This window comes from Rhagoletis pomonella, unplaced genomic scaffold (assembly GCF_013731165.1).
Source record: "Rhagoletis pomonella isolate Grant_MI unplaced genomic scaffold, Rhpom_1.0 Rhpom_scaffold_00001, whole genome shotgun sequence".
Taxonomy (NCBI): Eukaryota; Metazoa; Arthropoda; class Insecta; order Diptera; family Tephritidae; genus Rhagoletis; species Rhagoletis pomonella.
The window spans coordinates 53798470-53819169 of record NW_023458555.1 but is presented as its reverse complement, the minus strand read 5'-3'; the positions used below and the strand labels follow the sequence as shown (position 1 = coordinate 53819169).

Genomic DNA, 20700 nt, shown 5'->3' with positions numbered 1-20700 from the left:
TGACAAATTTAGTTTAATGAAAAAACCGAACGAGTGAACTATTACTGAGACCAACCAGTTCTTTAGTTCATTTAATTGAAGAACTACCTAAGCCTACAATTTACTGATTCCAGTCAGTATTTTGGATTTGTTGCTGTTGTTGTGACGTACTTTTAATGCCATGGCAAGAGCACTTTCCTTACTGAACCTTCTTCCTACATGCACATGTATGTTCAAAGCATATGTATGTATATATATGTATATACATACACATTTCTACGTTTACGAATGTTAGGTGGGCATAAATATCGTCTTAAGACGAATGATATGCGATGGTTGCAGCATTGAACATCGGCTGTGCGTGTAACCTTAGAATTTTACAAATGCAAAAATCAATTAATAGATGCAATGAGTAAAATGTACCTACCCCACAAATGAATGTTCGACACACACCCAAAACACAATAGGCGATTATATGTGTGGGAGTGTTTATAATCACCTAATCATCAATATGCACAATAGAATGTCCCAAGAATATTCATGTGGAAAACAATTTGTTTGCAAATTTTGCATACCCCCTATATATATATATATATATATATATATATATATATATATATATGTGTGTGTGTGTGTGTGTGTGTGTGTGTGTGTGTGTGTGTGTGTGTGTGTGTGTGTGTTATTTACCCTAAACAACATATGTATGAAGTTTTGGCCGTAGGATAATGATACACGTGCCAGCTTTTAGTTGAAGTTTTAGTTAATAATTTGAATTAAGGCTACCAAATCGTCCATTAAAACTTTGGTAATGCGAAAAATTCGATATAAAGGGTGAACACACCAAAACTGCGACACTTTGGGAAGCTTATAACTTACCCAAAAAGATTTCAATATTTTGAAATTCAAATACCATAAGCTGACCATGACCTTAGTTGGACGTAGAAGAAATTTCATTTGAATTTGATTCCTAGTTGAGTTAAAAATGGCAACCGAGTTAGGAACGAGACAAACCATTTTGCACGAGTTTATAAATGATCCGGCCTTAAGTGCACGTAAAATTGCTAAAAATTAATGATTGCACTATTCGACAGTTTACAATGGTTTTAATCGGTACAAATGAGGCCTGGCAGTTACGAGAAAACCAGGGATTTAGCATGGTCAAAGTGATAAAAACAGTGCTCGGAAGGTCCTCAGTGCGTTTTCGAGAGATCCGAAGATTTTGTCGCGTTATGTTGCTAAATCCGTACGGAGATCGCAGTTTTTCGTACAAAAGGTAAAGCGGAAAGCTTCACTGAGATGTTCTACAGCTCAAACAGCGCCAGACGGAGGCGCAAAGTAGAATGCTACAGCGAAATGCCGCATTCGGAAGTTGTATGAATTCTAAATTAAAAAATACAACTGCATTGTTATGGACTGCGAAACCTACTGCTTTAAAAATTCAAAATATATTGCAGGTCAAGATTTTTATACTGCTGCAAGTCGTCAAGATGCCCCTGAAAGTTGTAAGCTGAAAATGAAGTCCAAATTTCCAAAAAACCACATGGTTTGGCAAGCTATTTGTTCCTGTGGCCGTAAGAGCAGCCATTTTTTCCCATCCGGGACAATGAATGATCAAGTTTATCGGGATGAGTGCCTCAAAAGGCGTCTTCTGTCATTTATCAACAGATAGGGAGTACGCCACTGTTTTAGGCGGACATGGCAAGCTGCCACTATGCCAAGGACACATTGCTGTGGTATAATGCAAATAACATAAATTTTGTACCTCACGATTGCAATCCACCCAATAGCCCAGAGCTACGTCCTATTGGGGAATATTGGTCAATTGTTAAAGGAATCTTGAAGAAAACAGGTGAAACAGTGAAAAATATTGAAGAGTGCAAAACAAAGTAGTTGTGCGCATCGTGTAAAGTCGATGACGCAGTCGTGCAGAACATGATGGCGCGTGTGCGATGAAAATACCGATCACTTGCATATGGAGTAAATAATAACTAATATTTTAACATTTTAATAACATCTAAACTTCCAAGTTATATAATACAAAAAAAAAGATAATAATTTCAGAGCCTTCTAGTTTGTTTCTGGTAGTAATTTCTAAGTGTCGCAGTTTTGGTGTGTTCACCCTTTATTTCCCATATTTGAACACATTTCTAGTAAATCTGCATCTTTAAATATTTAATAGAACGGCTGTATCTCTCCCAAGGACATCGAATAAATTAATTAATGGAAAAGGTACAGTAACTTTGTAAGAATGTATTATAAGGCTTTAAAACGATTTGTTTTCTGGTGGAATAATTTGTGATGTCCCGAAAATTTGTGATTGTAGAACATTTCTTAATTAGTCTGTCCGTAATTTTAGTCCGATTTCAAAAATTTTCAACGTTTTGCTTTTATGTGGCAAACACAATAAATATACCGAGTTTGGTACAAATTGGTAGAACGATTACCGAGATACATATATTTTATCATAAGTGGGCAGTGCCATGCCCATTTTCCAAAATTTTATCATAAACATATTTCTTGGTAAAGAATTGTTGCAACCATCAATTTTGAAGAAATTAGCTTTAATATTTACTGATTTATCGAAGATTTCGTATTTCTCTAAATTACCGTTATATGGGATGTGGGCGTGGTTATTGCCCGATTTTAAAACTTTTCGGCCATTTGGTGGTATGTTATACCAATGCCAACTGTGCTTTGGGAGAAATTGGTGCAGCGGTTACCAAAATATACATATGTGACCATAAGTGCGCGTGGCTACGCCCATTTTGCAAAAGTTTATAATATTCTTATTTTTCGTCTAAAAATTGTTGTAAATATCTATTTTGAGTGAATAATCTTCAGTAGTTAATAAAATATCGTAGTTTTCGTATTCCTGAAAACTACCGTTATATGGGAGGTAGGCGTGGTTATTGTCCGATTTTGCCCATTTTCAATACCTTTCGTCCTACGCCCGAAAGAAGTGCATGTACCAAGTTTCGTTAAGAAATCTCAATATTTACTTGAGTTATCGTGTGCACAGATGTGCAGATGGATTCACATGCAGACAGTCACCACTTAGCCGATTTATTTTTTCATTCTGATCGTTTATGTATACATTTGTCTATATCTATCTCGGTTCGTTTTGCGTGTTACAAACAGCCGTTATGTGAATAAAGTTATAATACCCTTGGGCACAAGTGCGCTGGGGTATAAAAATGTTTGGTGAAAACAAAAACATACAGTCAACTGATAGCATTTTCAGTGACTCAAACATATGACCACGTATTTTTCTTTTAAGTATTCGTAATGTTTTTCTAAATTTTTTTGTTATTTTTATATAAAAACATCGTCTAAGCTTTAACTAAAACCGTGTAAATCACGGTTTAAAACTTTATACAAGATTCAGGAAAATTCAACAAATTTACATTAAAATATCAACTTTCTATTCTGAATTTAGAAAATATTTAAAGGCTTCTTTTCGTTCTTTTTTTTTTAATAACAAACGCGATTTACAAAAACTTGTGTTGATATTTTGAAATTTTGTTGCTGACAGTCCCACGTTTTATTTCATAAGAAATTTATACTTATATGAAAAAAGTGCAAAAAGCCATCACAAAAAAAATTAAAAATCAGCCGTTGGAAAGCTTGCACTTCATTAGACTAAAATTGCATAGGCTATAAAACTGCATACCCAAAAATCAGAATAAAAATGATGAAAATTTGTTGAATTGTCCTTATTTTTTGTATAAAGTTTGAAACTGTGATTTACACGGTTAAAGCTTAGATGATATTTTTATATAAAAATAACAAAAAACTGTCGCTCGAAAGACATGACAGATATTTGAAGAAAATCAAAACGTGGTCATTTGTTTGAGTACTGTATGTATGCCGTTTGCTCGCGCCGCTCCAAGAGTGCCAATGGCCGAGTGATCAAAGCATTAGACTGCCGCTCGAGAGAACCGGGATTGAGTCCTCCTCGGGCGTAGTCGATTTTTAATTTTTTCTATTTAGTTCCCGTCTTTTTTTTGGTTAGTTTTATTTTTTTACATAATCTTTAGATCTTAATGTTAAAAAAAAATAAATATATTTTTTTTCATTGAATTTTTATGACAGTAAAGCATTTTGGCTTATTTCCTAATGAAAATGTTTTTGGACAAATATTTATTCGCTCCATTTTTCGTTTTTTTTCTTTTTTTTTAATAAAATAGAAAGAAATAATCTGTTCTTCCATATTTGTTCCTCTTTGTGAGCAGGTCAGAGACTAGTTTGAGACTAGAGACGTGAGCCAGCCTACTGAATAGCAAATTCTAGCACTTAAAATCGACCTTTTGTGGCACATTTTGCGGCGCACTAGAGATAAAGAAAATGATAAAGGCAAAGGTAAAAATAAAAACAAAAACAAATAAGAAAGTCTAAGTTCGACGACGATATGTATATGAATGCATAGATGAGATGTTCATCACTGACTAATATGTCAAACATATACCAATTCAGACTGTAAATAAGTTTTTCCATTAGATTTGTCTGAGAGCCTCTTGGAAGTTGCCCTCATCTATACAAACTCTCTTCTTTTTTTCATCAGAATCGTTAACGGTTGAGAAAGTATCTTGAAGGTTTACAACAAAAGATATTTTTTCCTTCTCTAATGGCAGTTTCACACGGGCTTTTATCAAGATTGGGCCAGAGCCCAATATTTATTCATCATACGACTGGGCTACAATTTACACCAAATTTTATGTTACTAATATGTGTTCTAAAAGTGAAACAAACCTGATCATAAATATGATTCTTTAGGATAGTTCTCAATCCCTGCGCCACCTATCGGAAAATCAACGCACTGATCCTTGTAAACTTTTTGCACAAAACAACAATCATTCAATGCGATTCGAAAAACTGGGAGAATAAGGTTCCCAATTAAATGATTCTTGCGATTGTATATGTGTATAAATGTAGGTGTATAAAATTCCATAATTTTATAATAAATAGTTCCAGAGATAACCGATATGAGAATTTCACTTTGTATGGGCGGTTCCACGCCTATTTTCCAAAATCCACCACTCTTCACCATAAGTATGGTATTGACAACATACGTTGCTGTGTCAAATTTCAGCACGTAAGCATAAGCGGTTCCAGCGATGAGTGATATGAGAATTGCAGTTTGTATGGGCGGTGCCACGTCCCCTTTTCCAAAATCTACCACCTTTCGCCTTCAGTACGGCATTGACAACATATGTTGCTGTGGCAAATTTCGGAACGTTAGCATAAGCGGTTCCAGAGATAAGCGAGATGAGAATTTCAGTTTGTATGGGCGGTACTACGTCCCCTTTTCCAAAAACTTTCACTCATCGCCGTAAGTACGGTATTGATAACATATGTTGCTGTGGCAAATTTCGGAACGTTAGCATGAGCGGTTCCAGAGATAAGCGACATGAGAATCTCAGTTTGTATGGGAAGTGCCACGCCCACTTTCCCAGTACCTATAATTTTTTACCGTAAGTAGGGTATTTACAATTTATTCATCTGTACTAAGTTTCAGTTCCATAGCATAATTGGTTTTCGACATATAGTGGTTTTCACATTTTAGTCTATATGTCAGATACCACGCGCCCTATATATCGGGATTAACATTTCTGGATTAGAGGAAGTTATATCCTTTAAATCGGTGTATGTCTCATTAAAATCGAGCGAACGGTGCCTTCAAAAAAGGGATTGCAAAATTTTCTTGTGGCGTATCGTCACAGCGGTAGTAGCTTACCTCAGCAATTTTAGAAATCGAGAAATCCGGTATGACTTCAGTCTGAAAGACACATACCAAAAAAATCTCTTACTAAGTAACACAGCTATATACCGTATAAATACTATATGCGTCGAGGCTCATTATTTCCATTTGAAATGCGTTTTCACTTATATCACATTTAATGCAATTACGTTTAAAACTTTCGCGCTTTTACTCAACCTTAAGAAAGAAGAAAAATAGATTGGTTTAACGGGAAACGGGAAAAGTGGAAAAGTCAAATTACCTCCTAGCAACATGCAAGGGAGCACGACACGAGCACGTTGACGGCAGTACTTCGAAGCTGTAAAGGAGTTTGTTTACTTATTTAGGCGCCAGCATACTGTCAGTCAGAGATCGAACGAAACATACTTCTTGCCCGCAGGTGCTTCGTTAGGCTTATTATAAATCAACCTTAACTAACCTCGGATCATTCTTGTCTGCTCATATGACACAGTAACGTCTACAAATGCCTGATTAAGAAGAGAAGTGTTCGAGTGCATACGAATTTTTATAGGACAATCTTTTTATTTAGAATTTATAAATGGGTGAAAATTTCTCAACTGGACCTCGGATTTCAGTCAAGTTCGAATTTTCGCGTGAAAATTTGTGGGAAGAGATGTTAAGAGATGTGAAAGGGATTCTAAGAATTTTTTTTAAAACATTTTAATTTTTAAAGTTTTTATAAGCAAAGTTTTTGTAAGCGTGTGACATTAGAGCTTAAAAAAATATATTTTTGTAATTTAGAAAAAAATTTTTTATTTAAAATTAAATATTATAAATATTCAAGTTGCATTAAAAATACGACTGTTTTCCATTTCATTTATATTTTCGAAAACTGCATTTATTGAAGAAAATATTTGTAAAAAAAAAATTGTTAGATATTTCCTGCTTTTGACCTACAGCAACATTTGTCACAGCGCGCACGCATCGTGAACCATGCACGCTCACCGCCTATGCGCGCAACGTGTTCACTAGAAAGCGCGTACAGGAGCAACTAACGATTGGCTCATTTTTCCCACTTTTAACATAACCTCATATAATAATGATGGCATTTGTGGTATTTTTAAGGCATTTTTAGATTAAGTTTTGCATCGTAGGTATGCGTTAAAATAATCCCATTAATTCCAATTTTTCGGAGTTCACACACAACGTTATTACCAGGGCACGGATTTTAAGGACCTGAAAACCTACAGAAAAGGGGAAAATAGGCAGGAAAGGGCACTAAAAGGCAAAATAAGGTACTAAATGAAGAAAAAACCGAAAAATAATCAAAAAATACATTTGTTTTAGAAATATTTATTTTACAAGTAAAAAGAGAAAAACTTTGAACTACATAAGTAGTTTCATTATATAAAAAATTTGTACTTTGACATTTGAGCTTTTAACTCGCAAAAATGCGTTCCTTTATTATTAAAAGGTCAGATCTGGATACCCCTCCATTAGGAGTCCACTTACTTGTAACTAACTACTTTTGGACATAAAATATCTACATATAAGAAAAAGATTTATGTACGCGGTTTCTTATATGTTTATTATTTATCTCCATTACATATTTCGAGTGCAATGGGGTATAGTCATTGCGCTGGGTATGCAGTTACAGTTGCATGGCTATACTCAATCCCGACTCTTGCGTCCTCGTTCGCGCACTCTGGGCAACGTGAGCAACCCATGTGCGAGATGCGGTAACCAATCCGAGTGGAGCCTTGGGTCACGGCAGAAAGAGAGGGAGCTTCGGTGGGTCCACTCTGACTTACTCAGTTTAAGGGCTCACTGAAGTCTGCAGCGTCTGCAGCGTAGGTGCGGCTGCAAGCGGGTGTCTGCTTGGAGCAAACGGCTCGCTATATAAACGTGTATTTGGTTGCGAAACCACACCCGTCCCAGAAATGGGTTGTGCGCTGGGCTTGGGACCCGCCACGTAAAAACCGCTTGCAGTGAAGAAGCAAGGCAAAGCCTCGGACGAGACCCGTCCTTATGATGGCGACCACGGCAAACGTTTAAAGGACTACGATTTGAGGGCATGCACCTGGAATGCCGGACCCTTAATGGGGAAGGTGCCTCTGCCCGGCTGGTTGATGTCCTCGTAAGGACAAAAGCTGACATCACCGCCATCCAAGAAATGCGTTGGACGGGGCAAGGCAAACAATGTATGGGGCCTTGCGACGTTTACTACAGCTGCCATGTAAAGGAGCGCAAATTCGGAGTTGGATCTGTGGTGGGAGATAGACTCCGTCGCCGAGTACTGTCGTTGACCCCGGTGGACGAGCGTCTAGCCACAATCCGCATCAAAGCGAGATTCTTCAACATCTCGCTCATCTGCGCCCATACCCCGACGGAAGTGAAGGATGAGGCATCCAAGGATCTCATCTATGAGCGCTTGGAGCACACGTACGAGCGCTGCCCCGTCATGATATCAAAATCGTGCTTGGCGACTTCAATGCCAGGGTGGACAAAGAAGGGATCTTTGGAACCACCGTCGGAAAATTCAGCCTCCACGACGAAACGTCCGACAACGGATTGAGGCTAATCGACTTCGCCGGGGCCCCAAACATGGTAGTATGCAGTACTAGGTTCAAGCATAAAAAGATCCATCAAGCTACGTGGCTGTCTCCGGATCGAAAAACGAGAAACCAAATCGATCATGTTGTGATAGACGGAAGGCACGCTTCCAGTGTTTTAGACGTACGCACACTCCGAGGCCCAAACATCGACTCGGACCACTATCTTGTTGCAGCCAAGATACGCACCCGCCTCTGTGCAGCAAAAAACGTGCACCCAAATATGCAAGGAAAGCTTAACGTCGAAAAGCTGCAATCACAACAGACAGCCAGCGCTTTCGCTACTAGACTCTCACACCTGCTCTCAGAGAGCACTCTTCAACAAACCGACATATGCGAGCAGTGGAACCACATTTCCCGCTCATTAAGTACCGCCGCCGAAGAAGTAGTCGGATTTCAGCGAGCCCGAAAGAACAACTGGTACGATGAGGAGTGTCAGGAAGCTGCAGAAAAAAAAGATGCCGCCTACAGGGCCACGCTGCGATCGGGCGCAACGCGCGCTATGTGGGACCGCTATAGTGATCTGAAGAGGGAAGCGAGACGTATTTGCCGCAACAAGAAGAGAGAGGCCGAAATACGTGAGTGCGAAGAGCTTGAAATGCTGGCCGACAGGAGGAATGCCCGAAAATTTTACCAGAGAGTTAGGCGACTTACGGAAGGTTTAAAGACCGGGGCGCACTCCTGTAAGAACAATAATGGCGACATAGTAACTGATGTCCAGAGCGTACTTAAGTTATGGAAGGAACACTTTTCCACCCTACTAAATGGTAGCAGCACGGAAAGTTGTGGAGAAGAAGAACCCGAGCCCACAGTCGATGATGACGGAGTCGACGTTCCACCGCCTGACTATGACGAGGTACGTATAGCAATAACGCGGCTGAAAAACAACAAAGCCGCTGGAGCTGACAGCCTGCCAGCTGAGCTATTCAAGTACGGCGGCGGGGAGTGAAAAGGTGCATGCATCAACTCTTGTGCAGAATATGGTCAGATAAACGCATGCCCGACGACTGGAATTTAAGTGTGCTCTGCCCAATCCACAAGAAAGGTGACCCCGCCATCCGCGCCAACTACCGCGGGATCAGCCTTCTAAGCATAGGTTACAAGGTCTTATCGAGCGTATTGTGTGAAAGACTGAAGCCCACCGTCAATGAACTGACTGGGCCTTATCAGTGTGGCTTTAGACCTGGAAAATCCACCATAGACCAGGTATTCACAATACGCCAAATCTTGGAAAAGACCCGCGAGAAAAGGATCGACACTCACCACCTATTTGTCGACTTCAAGCCCCTTTTGACAGCACTAAAAGGAGTTGCCTATACGCCGCTATGTCAGAATTTGGCATCCCCTCAAAACTCATACGGCTGTGGAAAATAGCGTTGAGCAATACCACCAGCTCCGTCAGAATTGGAAAAGACCTCTCCGAGCCGTTCGCCACAAAACGGGGTTTCAGGCAGGGCGACTCCCTGTCAAGTGACTTCTTTAATCTGATGTTGGAGAAGATAATAAGAGCTGCAGAAGTGAACCGCTCAGGAACAATTTACTACAAGAGCGTGCATTTGCTGGCTTATGCCGATGACATCGACATCATTGGTAACAAAAACCGCGAAGTCTGTTCTGCCTTTTCCAAGTTGAATAGGGAAGCAAAGCGCATGGGTCTGGTGGTAAACGAGGACAAGACGAAGTATCTCCTGTCATCAAACAAACAGTCAGCACATTCGCGCCTTGGCACCCACGTCACTGTTGACAGTTACAATTTCGAGAAAGTAGAGAATTTCGTTTACTTGGGAACCAGCATTAACACCGATAATAATGTCAGCATTGAAATCCAACTTAGAATCACCCTTGCCAACAAGTTCTACTTTGGACTGAGTAAGCAATTCAGGAGTAAAGTCCTCTCTCGACGTACGAAAACCGCGCTCTATAATTCACTCATCATGCCCGTGCTGGTATATGGCGCAGAAGCATGGACAATGACAACATCCGATGAGGCGGCTCTTGGAGTGTTTGAGAGAAATATTTTGCGGAAGATTTACGGTACTTTACGCGTTGGCGACGGCGAGTACCGCAGACGATGGAACGATGAGCTGTATGAGCTTCACAACGATATGGACATAGTGCAGCGAATTAAAATACAGCGGCTCCGCTGGCTTGGCCATGTCGTTCGAATGGACACCGACGCTCCAGCTCTGAATGTATTCAAGTCGGAACCCGCTGGTGGTAGCAGAGGAAGAGGGGGGCCCCCACTGCGATGGAAAGATCAGGTGGAGAAGGACTTGGCTTCACTTGGCGTTTCCAATTGGCGTCAGTTGGCACAGAGGAGAAACGACTGGCGTGCTTTGCTGAACTCGCCCAAAATCGCTTAGGCGGTTACAGCGCCAAAAAAGAAGAAGAAGAAGATTACATATTTGTTTACTATCATATCCATAAGAATCAATATGATAATGTAAAATTTCGGTGTTCATTTTATTTGTCCTGAATTCGAAAAAGCATCTGAGAAGTGCAGGAAAAAAGTGTATTCCAAGTAATTTTCGTATAACGATATTCAGAAAAAAACTTGTTTAAAGAAAACAAACTGTCGGTTACGTCTGCATGACTCCTGCATGACTTTACAACTCACTTTGAGTTGATTTTGTCATAGTTAATTAAATGTGAGGTATTTATCGATCCCCGCAAAAAAAGCTAAATAACTACAAGTTGTTAATTTTATGAATTAATATTTTTTCACTGCAGGATAACTACGAAAAATAAATACATATGAATGTACATATATGTAAATGCATTGGAGTGTATATGTTCGTATATTCGCTTGTAACGGGTGATTTTTTTGAGGTTAGGATTTTCATGCATTAGTATTTGACAGATCACGTGGGATTTCAGACATGGTGTCAAAGAGAAAGATGCTCAGTATGCTTTGAAATTTCATCATGAATAGACTTACTAACGAGCAACGCTTGCAAATCATTGAATTTTATTACCAAAATCAGTGTTCGGTTCGAAATGTGTTTCGCGCTTTACGTCCGATTTATGGTCTACATAATCGACCAAGTGAGCAAACAATTAATGCGATTGTGACCAAGTTTCGCACTCAGTTTACTTTATTGGACATTAAACCAACCACACGAATGCGTACAGTGCGTACAGAAGAGAATATTGCGTCTGTTTCTGAGAGTGTTGCTGAAGACCGTGAAATGTCGATTCGTCGCCGTTCGCAGCAATTGGGTTTGTGTTATTCGACCACATGGAAGATTTTACGCAAAGATCTTGGTGTAAAACCGTATAAAATACAGCTCGTGCAGAACTGAAGCCGAACGATCTGCCACAACGTCGAATTTTCAGTGAATGGGCCCTAGAAAAGTTGGCAGAAAATCCGCTTTTTTATCGACAAATTTTGTTCAGCGATGAGGCTCATTTCTGGTTGAATGGCTTCGTAAATAAGCAAAATTGCCGCATTTGGAGTGAAGAGCAACCAGAAGCCGTTCAAGAACTGCCCATGCATCCCGAAAAAATGCACTGTTTGGTGTGGTTTGTACGCTGGTGGAATCATTGGACCGTATTTTTTCAAAGATGCTGTTGGACGCAACGTTACGGTGAATGGCGATCGCTATCGTTCGATGCTAACAAACTTTTTGTTGCCAAAAAATGGAAGAACTGAACTTGGTTGACATGTGGTTTCAACAAGATGGCGCTACATGCCACACAACTCGCGATTCTATGGCCATTTTGAGGGAAAACTTCGGAGAACAATTCATCTCAAGAAATGGACCGGTAAGTTGGCCACCAAGATCATGCGATTTGACGCCTTTAGACTATTTTTTGTGGGGCTACGTCAAGTCTAAAGTCTACAGAAATAAGCCAGCAACTATTCCAGCTTTGGAAGACAACATTTCCGAAGAAATTCGGGCTATTCCGGCCGAAATGCTCGAAAAAGTTGCCCAAAATTGGACTTTCCGAATGGACCACCTAAGACGCAGCCGCGGTCAACATTTTAATGAAATTATCTTCAAAAAGTAAATGTCATGGACCAATCTAACGTTTCAAATAAAGAACCGATGAGATTTTGCAAATTTTATGCGTTTTTTTTAAAAAAAAAGTTATCAAGCTCTTAAAAAATCACCCGTTACTATGTGTGTATGTATGTATATTAGGTATGCCATCATGAGAGTATCAATGCACGAAATAATTTTTTGTGGATTCAGTTTGTGTGTCTTTATTTTGATATTGATTTATTCCATTTGCATTTAGTATTAATTTTAGCTGGATCTGTGTATTTTTATTGGCGTTTACATCAATATTATAAAAGATCTGGTGGTAGTATGTATTAATGTCAACAAATAAATATACTGTAAATAATTATTCGGGTGTTCATCGGTATGTGGTGGTTTTCCTCTCTTTTGTTATTTATTGTAGTACTTTGTACTCGGTTTTGTTTTTGTATTGTAGTTTGAGCAAATCTGGCATTGAGGCGTTTACAGCAATGCAAAGTAAGCGTGTTCTCTTCTTAATTTCAATGGCAGGCATAAGCTCTTCTATTTGCTGGTGTACAAAAACAACAAAACATTTTATGTAGCAGATAAATTTAATTCGTGTCCAAATGTTCATGAAGTTAAATCTACTTCGATGTGAAAAAGATCGAGTTCAGTCTCTTATTCCACCTACCTTTCGACTTCTATATCCAAAGACTAGATTCTTTCTTTTCCGGTTACAGTTTCTTTTTTTCGACGTGAATAAGCATATGTAGAGATTTTTTTATAAAAGCAATTTAACAGTTAATTTTTTATCATTTTATTTTGACCACATCCTGGCGTTTTTTGGTCCAATTTTCCATTGTCCACATTCTAGCATTACTTACGTATGTATTTTATTTTTATTTTAAAACTGTTTTCGTGTTATCAAAGAAAGCGCTCTTTCTCACATTTTGTATAAAATCGTAATTTTTTGATGCTTCATTTAACGACTGCAATTAAAACGTGTTTTTTTTTATTCCTACAAAATAACTATTCATTTAGAACAGTTCCGGATACACTCATACAATCACATTTTTGGCAGGTTTTAAAAGCTCAAAAAGCTCATCGCTTCACCTAAAGATAGTACCAGCGTGTCACAAAAATGTTTGTAACTCTCAAGACAACGTGACCAACATTTAATTAAAAAAAAATAAACATAAAATGTTAGTATAATATAAAAATTTTATATACTATGTAAATTTTTTGTGGATGAACAGAAAAAAGGACATAAATCAGCGCCGATCAGAGGTCGAAGGCTCTTAAAAGCGTTTTCTCGCGAGTATAGGCCCTGGGCATTAGTGGTGTAGAAATATGTATGTGGCTAAAAATTAAAATTAAATTATCAGAGGGATTCATGGTAAACATTATGCAGTCATTGACCATTCCGGCGTCGTCCAATACCCCTATGTAACTGACCCTTTTGCTCATTAAAGTACTCGATGCTACTCAAAGTATCGCTGGAAAGCACTCGATTCTACTTGTACACAAAAGTACTCAAAATTTAATTCAACGACCGTTTCTCTCTTTTAAGTATTTAAAATACACAGTGAAGATAGGCTATTTATTATTTGTAACTATTTATATTTTGTTACTCCCTGCCTTAAAAAACGGTCATTAACAAGGAACTGAATTGGCGACAACGCAAATTAGAATACGTGGAAGCCAATAAAGCGCAGCAAAATTACCTTCCGTATCCTCCTATCCTAAAATGGGGTTACTTAAAAGTGCTGAAACGGGAGGCGTTAAGTTTTAAGAAAACTCAAAGTTTTTTGGTTTTTGATTTTCTGATTCAAAAGGAATTATCGACGATGCTTTCAAAAAACATAGGCTGCCTCCACATCTCCCTCTGATTCGCTACTACTTGTGCTCTCCACAGAGTACACAAAATACTCAGTACCTGGTAGAAGTACTCGAGTATATATTTTTAAGTACTGATATCGGAACATCACTCGTCGCACTTTTTGCAGCTAATTTTAAAGAGCACACTGCCGCAAATTCATTAGGGGTATTCTCTGAGTCTTGCAAAGCCCTGGCACGGTGCACGGATTGCACGGTTTGCAAAGCTGTCCCATACGAAAACCGGTTTTTACCGTGCAATCCGTGCAATCTGTGCACCATGCAAGGGCTTTGCAAGACTCAGAGAATACCCCTATTATGTCTTGTTTTCCGGCGAGGAAATGCTTCGCAGAATATTGGATGACCCATTTTTTTGTTTGTAATTATTGCGGTAAAACAAAAACATATCATATCAAAATATCAAAATTACAATAAGTACTTAATAGAATTGTTTTAGTCTTTACATATTGTCGTCATTAAAGCAAAAATCTCTATTTGACAAGTTTTTAGAAATTCGCTTTTTTTATTTTCTGTCAGTTGGGCCTTAGATACACCCCTATACCAAAATTCAAAGCCATGTCTTAAAAATACAAGATTTATTAAAATCCTTAAGAGCTTTGTTAGCATTTCTCTTAAAATTTTAATTTTTTATATTCTCTTGTAAAATTTTAAATTTGTCAAATAGGCCCTTTGCATTGCATCTAGTCTCTTTGGTGTGTGAAACCCAGAGAGATGTTTTTGTAAGTCCCAAAAATTCCGTGATTGTCGGGATTTGTAATTTGCAATGGTGGCAATAATAGAATGCCTTATGTTGACCAGTTTTCGCTATATTTCTTTTGTTTTATTAATATTTAATATTTTTGTATATATGTCTAGCTTATTATACATACGCACAGCACCGTGCGACAGGCAATTTTACGCACAAAAAAATCTGGGCCAAATATATGCAGTAAAATTGCGTTTTTTCTTGCTGACGTCAGGATTTTTTAAAAACTTTGAAAATTGAATAATATGAGTAATTCACAAAATGATTTAAAAAATGCACTTAGGAAAACAGTATGCGTATCACATTAAAGAGAATATTCTGTAGAGAAAGAACAGATTAAATTTTTTGGTGCATAAGTTATTGAAAATGTCCTTAAAAATTATATACTTGAATATCCTTGGAATTTTGCAATATTTATTTTGAAAAAATTATATGTTAAGGACTAATATAAATTCGACAACGTCCGCGAATATAGTCCGTCTAACTTTATTAGCTTAAAAAAATTAAATTGATTAAAGAAAATGCCCTGCATCGTTTAAAAAATTCCCAAAAAATCAACGGTATTTTGTAACTGCATGAAACTTGCATTTCATCATACTTCAAATTAATGGGCTATAAAACTGCGATCCTCAAGTTTTTTCTAAAAATGCTGAGTAAAAAGTTTGAAATATTGGACTTTTTTTTGTATTTTTATAATTTTTGTATTATTATTGTAATTTAAATCAGATGAGGTAGACATATAAAAAAATTTACATATTAAATAAAGAAAAGTGGTATAGACTAAACTGGTTGAAATAAGGCGTTTCTTTTATTTCTGCCACGAGTATTATGAACTTCTTTCAGCCACACAATACATATCGCACACCGTCTTTAAAAGAGTCACAACTCAAAATTTGGCATTTTTGAGATTATGCACTAAAAATGCACGCAGAGCTTTTATTTACCTTTCAGCAAAATATGGAGTAAATCTGTGTTATAATTTGTTACAAAAAAAACCTAAGGTAAAGTTACCCTTGCCCATATAATTACCATGTGATAAAAAATAGTTATTCGCCTTTTCTGGCAAACGTATTATTATGGGTTGTGACTCTTTTGAGGACGGTGTGCGATATGTTGACTTAAGTTTTTTATTGCATCGAGCTTCAGTTAGTTTATCGGATATGTAAACGCTAAAGTATTGTTCAATGCGTATAAATTCAATTACTGTCTTTTGTTATATTACTAATGAAATATTTTTCAACTTAAATAATAAAGTAGATTTCGAACCCATTTATTTATTATTTATTATATGGTAGGACAGCTTCTGGAACTATATTGATACAATTTTTTCATGTTAAGTTATTGGAAAATAATGAATATCTAAATCCCGGGACTAATCCCGGGATTGTACGAACGATGTTCCGAAAATCCCGGGATCGCAAAAATCGAAAAAATTAACATCCCTAGTGAGAGCACGTAACTTGCTGAAGACCTCAAATACGACTTTAATGCCAGGATGGACAAACAAGGCATATTTGGTCCAACAGTCGGAGAATTTAGCATTCATGACAACACCTTCGACAACGGAGAGAGACTAATCGACTTCGCGGGGCATGGTGAATGGTGGTTAGTAGTATCAGACACCAGCATTGAAACATCCGCAAAGCCACTTGGGTATCCCCTGATCAAAGAACGAAGAGCCAAATATATCATGTTGTGATAAACAGAAGATATGCTTCGAGCGTTCTTGACGTGCGCTAAATCCGAGGTGCCAGCATCGACTCGGATCACTACCTTGTTGAAGCTAAGGTCCGCATGCGCCTCTGTACAATAAAAAAACCAGCGTCAGGCAACGCGGTGAAAGTTCGACGTCGCAAAGCAGCAGTCGCAACGGAAAGCCGAAAAATTTAGTAATCGACTCTCAATCCTGCTTAATCAAGCAACTCCTCGTCGCCTGGACATAAATGAGAGTGGAATTCCATCTCCAAATCCCTTCGTACCGCTGTGGACGTGGCTGTTGCTTATTATTAACCACGCAGAAACAACTGGTATGACGAAGAGTGCCGCACGGCTGCCTTTTCGAGAGAAATAAAAGAGAGGCAAAAAGGAGTGAGTGCGAAGAGCTTGAAATGCTGGCAGGTAGTAATGCGGCTCTAAAATTCTATCAGAAAATAAGGCAGGAATTAAATGATCTTAAGACCGGCGCTAGCTCCGGCAAAGATGAAGACGGAAATCTGGTCACGTATGTCCAGAGTACGCGTGAGATATGGCGACACAGGTGGCGGGTTTGATGAAGGAGGACCCGAACCAATGTATAGGGACTAAGCTTACGTCTCTCTACTCTACCAAGGCGAGGTGTGAACAGCAATAAGGCGGCATAAGAACAACAAGGCCCGTGGAGCTGACTGTATACCGCTGGGATGTTCAAAGCCGCAGAGAAGAGTTTTTGGGGCGCATGTACCAGCTCTTAAGCCGAATTTGGTCTGATGAATACATTTCCGAAGATTGGTATCTCAGTGTTCTTTGCCTAATCCACTGCGCCAACTATCGCAGAATAAGCCTTCTGAATATTGCGTACAAGTTCCTGTCAACGATATTGTTTGAAAGCTTGAAGCCGTTCACAAACCAACCGATTGGACCTTATAAGTGTCGCTTCAGACCTGGTAAGACCACCATTGACTAGATTTTCAAAGCACGTCAAATTCTGGACAAGGCACTTGATAAACAAATTGGCACGAATCATCTTTTTGTCGACTTTAAATGGGAAACAATTGTTTCTATGAAATCGGGGCAGGAAATAATGTTATTGATGCGTCATATCTTAAATGACGTACTCGTACATGGCATAAAAGTAACATTTCTATGTTAGAATTGAATCTTTTCTCAATGCGAACCTATCACGATAATATCCTGAATCAACGACCCACAATTATGTCTACGCATCCTATCATATTTGTATCCTCTTTTAGAAGATATCGTCTTGGACAATCAGACTTCAAAAAGGAGCTAAGGACGAACTTGCACAGCTTTATATAGTCGAAAATTTTAAAAACAATGTTTGTGATTGTGTGCTAGTCTAACCTTATCCGAATATACCATTCGAATGAAATCGTATCCAAAAAATATTGCTGACGATTGTATTATTTTAGAGTTCCCAACGTTGTCGGAAGAGATTTGTATGTTTTTTTTTTATATCTCACAAGGAAAGTTGAATGGGTCGAGAAAATCTGTTTTTACTTTTCATCAATTCTTATAGCAGATGCTACACTTTTCTCACACTTTAACAAAAAATGTACGCATCAAACTCACTTGTTAACTTCAAAGTCATTCTTTTGGAGCCACAATTTTGATCAATAAGTAAATTTCAAACTGTATACTAGAAATATAATTAAAGGACAAGCGCTGAAAATCTCCTTTCATAGATAAATTTAGAGTCGAGCACCAAAAATAGTATTGGAACACAGGACACAATGAACCTACATACGCAGCACTCACGGCACACACTTGAGCATGCATGCAGCCGTAGAGTAAAAGTCGTTGTAAGCAAAACTGCACAATAACGAGCAAGTCACACGCACAAAGCAGGCCAAAATGTTGTTAGTCTTACGCGACTGAAGGATCGACCAACTTTGCTACGCTTTGCAGTTCATGTAAGCGACATGTGGCATGTGCCACTGATGTGCTGATGGGTGGGTGGTAGGGAGACGTAGGAGTGGGGAGAGGGGGAGCGGGAAGTGGATGGTCGGAGAATACGAACGACCTTAGGATAAAGAGCAGAGCAGCCAAGCGTGCAATACGAACATGCTTGCGGACGAGTTTGCGCGCATACATATGTACGAGTGTGAATTATTTTTACACATTGCTATATGTATGTTCGTGTGAGTCTGTGAGTATGTCAGCTGGCGTAGGACGTAGGACGTAAATACAGCAACTGCAAATAAAACGGAGGGGTACAAAAGAATTGGGTAAAGAAATACATAAATAAATTTGTATGTATGTATGTATGTGCATGTATTAATAAAGGTAGCTGAAGAAAACTGACAGACGACATAATGATTAACTCTTGTAGGAGTTGCGATAGCAAGCATATGGAAGCGCCAGACATATTTCTTCAACGCAAAAGCCCATCGGTAATAGAGAATTGCAATTCAATGCGATTAAATAGAATTACATCGAAAACAGCCAGAGGCAAGTTAATGATTTATTAAATGTCCACCGAGATTTGGAAAGATGGCTGGTGTTGCTTCAAGCGCAACGAACTCAGCCAGAAAAAAATTATAAGCAATATACATACATATGTATATCATTGTAAATTAGGTGGAGAGCAAAAAATAAAAATACAAATAACAGAAACAAAAACAAAAAAACTACGCCAAATTTATTGCTTTCATTGATTTTCCTTTCTTTTTGAACGACAGCTGGATAAGTTTTGTATTAGTTCCGGTAGCATGAAATATATTTTTATTTACAAAGAAAAAAAAACTGAAAACGCATACCATGTACAAATGTATGTATTTATGTTCACCTCGCTTTCGTTTTCTTAGTCAAATATTAAATTTATTTTTATCTGTTACTGTTTTACGTTGTAATTATTTTTTTCAGGTTTAATATTCATCTACTTTTTTCACTAGACTTGTGATTTTCGAACATTTTTAACTTTTGATTTAGTTTTTTTTCGGCGCTTTGGAAATCAGCGCGATTTTTTCGATATCTTTAGTCCGTTTTCTTCCTTTTATTTTCTCTAAGTTTTTTTTCGGTATTTTTCACACAATTTTCTATGTGCATACATAGATTTTACTTATTTAAATTTTTCTTTAACGCACACATTTGTAGATAACTTTCTGTGTATGCATGCATTTTACACAGTGTTGCCACAAAAAAATTGCCAAATTCCTCAAAAACAAATGAAAAATCCTCAAAATCCGAACAAATTACTCAAACTTTTTTTATTAGAGATATGAGTATTATGTACTACTATTTACAGGTATAGTATAAAAATCAATTACATTCTCCAATTCAGTTGGTACATTTGTTCTTGCGGCTCAAACAAAGTATCGCCGCTATTTTTACTGCCTTGATTTTTATATAATATTGCTGCAACTATATCAGTGCTCAATCTGGTTCTCAAGTCAGGCCTACACATTTTTAAACTACTAAATATACATTCTACTAAAGCATTAGAAAAGGGCTATATTAGTAATGCAGATATAATTAATTTTTTATTGGGAAACTTATATGAACCTGAGGAATCTTTTGATTCAAAAACTTTTTCCTATAATTTTTTGGATCTAAAATGAAGAATCAATATGAATATTCTTATGATCAAACAATGCGTGTTCTCTCCATTCGATATCGAGATTTTGCAAGTTCAAAATAAGTTGCGCCAAGTTGACGCAAGAGAGAAAAATGGAAGAAAACCAAGCTCTTTTACATTGTAAACTGAAAGAAAACTAAAATTCTTTACTTGAACGAGTCATGTTTGCATGGTGTATGGCGAAATGCGAAAAGTAGGTTTGAAGAATGTTATACAAACCGCTTGTGTGGTGTAGTTCGCTCCTTGTAAAACTTCGAAAAGCTTTTTGTTCAAAAATTTCCAAAGCGATTTAACAACTCTGTTGTGTAAAACATGGTTGCATTTGTTATCGGCAAATATATCGAGGGAAAATTCCTCAAAATAAAAATCCTCACAAAATACTCAAACTCAACGGAAATTCCTCACGTTTTGAGGAACTACTCACATAGTGGCAACACTGATTTTACACCTTTTGTGCGTAAAATGCAATGCTCGGTTTGCTCGCTATGAGCTGCCTCCTGAATGCCAGTCAA

At 37.9% G+C, this 20700-nt stretch overlaps 1 protein-coding gene and 1 long non-coding RNA gene across 5 annotated transcripts in view; both read right to left on the bottom strand.

The window, feature by feature from the left end:
- The window catches only part of LOC118746209 (regulating synaptic membrane exocytosis protein 1), a 322168-nt gene that overhangs the window by 170748 nt on the left and 130720 nt on the right, over positions 1 to 20700 (bottom strand). The window lies entirely within an intron of this gene.
- On the bottom strand, positions 12414 to 19992 carry LOC118746235. Its single transcript, XR_004993815.1, has 3 exons — positions 19371 to 19992; positions 12946 to 13243; positions 12414 to 12822 (listed from the first exon to the last, which is right to left on the bottom strand). It is a non-coding gene; the product is annotated as an uncharacterized LOC118746235 (long non-coding RNA).